Source organism: Rhagoletis pomonella, unplaced genomic scaffold (genome assembly GCF_013731165.1).
Source record: "Rhagoletis pomonella isolate Grant_MI unplaced genomic scaffold, Rhpom_1.0 Rhpom_scaffold_00015, whole genome shotgun sequence".
NCBI classification, from domain to species: Eukaryota; Metazoa; Arthropoda; class Insecta; order Diptera; family Tephritidae; genus Rhagoletis; species Rhagoletis pomonella.
Genome location: NW_023458569.1, coordinates 1,006,320 through 1,007,566, shown reverse-complemented (window position 1 = coordinate 1,007,566; position 1,247 = coordinate 1,006,320). Strand labels below are relative to the sequence as shown.

At 31.5% G+C, this 1,247-nt stretch overlaps 1 protein-coding gene across 3 annotated transcripts in view; it reads right to left on the bottom strand.

Moving 5' to 3' along the window:
• The window catches only part of LOC118749364, a 910,564-nt gene that overhangs the window by 321,861 nt on the left and 587,456 nt on the right, over positions 1-1,247 (bottom strand). The gene's annotated exons all lie outside the window — the stretch shown is intronic.

Genomic DNA, 1,247 nt, shown 5'->3' with positions numbered 1-1,247 from the left:
AAAAAAGATGTTATTAAACACTTGCACCATGTGTAATAGTTTTATGTCATTATTATATCTGAAATAAACACAAGGGCTTGAAAAATTCATCGAAATCATTGTTTGCTCTTTGGGTATTAGCGGTATGATAGAAAAATTAATTGATTAACTCCCAACACTGCCTCCGTGTGTATTTCTGCCTTAAAAAAGCTTCTCGCAAAAGCCATTTCTGTTCGGAGGCGGCGTAAAGCTGTAGGTCCGTGGCCTTTTTGTCACAACATCAAGACCCACACCATAAATTGAAAGAGAAGCTTAGCCAAACACTTGACAAAGGTGCATGCGCCAAAATATTGTTATTATAATATTAATATTTGCAATGACGGGGAAAACACTTGGATTCAACATGGCGTATGAGTGATGTTTATCTGGTGATTTTTTTATTTGATGATTAGTAATATTTAATGATGAGGTCCACTATTGGTATGAATTGTAATATGATCTTAGATGTATTAAGCATATGCTCACTGGTTAAGGAACACAAAAAATTATTGCAAATATTCATTTTTTATAAGGCAAAACTTAGTTACTAACTAATTAATATATGTATTTAAAACTAATTTATCAAACTAATATAAACTGTGTTCTAACAAACCGATATTTGGGAACCTACCTACGAAATTTCAACGAAACCCGACAAGATTTGATGAAAATGTACCTATTTTTTTATAAAGATGCATTTAAAATCTGCAGTTTCCGGCAAACAAACAACAGCGTTGAGCGACCTCTAAATCTTGTTCAAATAAGCTGAAATTTTAGAAAGAACTTGTCCTCCCTATTATTTTCAAGAATCCGAACGTTCCCAGTCGAAATTCAAAACAGTTTAAATTTTGAATCACCCTAATATACATACATACACTGAGTGAAAAAAACACGTTGTAATATTAAGAAAAATTTTACTAAAAATGTAGTAAAAATTAATATTCTTTATTTGATTATCGTTTTAAAATGTTCGTATTTAAAAATAATACTTTCGCACCCGTGCTGTGGTGTTGATTCTAACTCGAGATTTGATGTCACATTTACATGTCTGGCTGTAGCTGAGTTCGCAAAGATGCTTGTTAATTTCAGAGGATCAGGGTTCAAATCCCATTGCAGGCAGCATGGAAATTAAATTTATTTATTTTGAGTTTTGAGTGAAGAGTAAATTGCTTCATTTTAATATAGGCGTATTTGAATTGAATATTTCCATACTAAATACTAAAATTTGT